Here is an 801-nt window from a genome sequence, read left to right on the forward strand (position 1 = left end):
ACACACACACACACACACACACACACACACACACACACACACTCAATATATATATATATATATATATATATATATATATATATATATATATATATATATAATATGAATATATAAGCGACCACTCCATAGGTAATTGAACCATTTATGGGGAAAATATGGAGGAGTGTGCGTCTGTCACAGACGAGCAACTTAATATTTTCCACCACCCAGCAAGAATATTTGTAGCTGGATTCAGTAATTCTGGGAAAACGACCCTAGTGGGGAATTTATGTGTTAAATACCACGGAAAATTCTCAAAAATTTTAGTGTCATCTGCAAATAATACAGAACAACCTCTTTCAAACATTCCATCTCTGCGAAACAAGGTTACTGTCTCCCAGGATCTGATTAACCCACTAGAGTATAAAGATCCTTTTTCAAATGAGTCAGTTTTGTATATAATTGATGACTTATACCTGGAAGCCATACAGAGTCCAATTATAGCCAATATCTTCACAAGAGGGAGACACGGTAATATTTCCGTAATTCTAATTAGTCAAAATTTGTTTCCCCAGGGGAAATACGCCAGGACAATAACTCTGAATTGTAGTCATTATATATTAATGAAGCAGAGAGACATAAGCCAACTTGAAATTTTAAGTGGACAGTTATATGGGCGAAAAACAACTAGTAGTTTCGTTGAAATATACCGTCGGGCAATATCCCAGAACAAGTATGGTTACTTATTGGTCGATCTGACGGTTCCTGAGGCATTACAACTACGAACGAGCATCACCAACGAAGACCACTGTGAAATTGTGT

Source organism: Procambarus clarkii, chromosome 51 (genome assembly GCF_040958095.1).
Source record: "Procambarus clarkii isolate CNS0578487 chromosome 51, FALCON_Pclarkii_2.0, whole genome shotgun sequence".
In the NCBI taxonomy this organism is placed as follows: domain Eukaryota; kingdom Metazoa; phylum Arthropoda; class Malacostraca; order Decapoda; family Cambaridae; genus Procambarus; species Procambarus clarkii.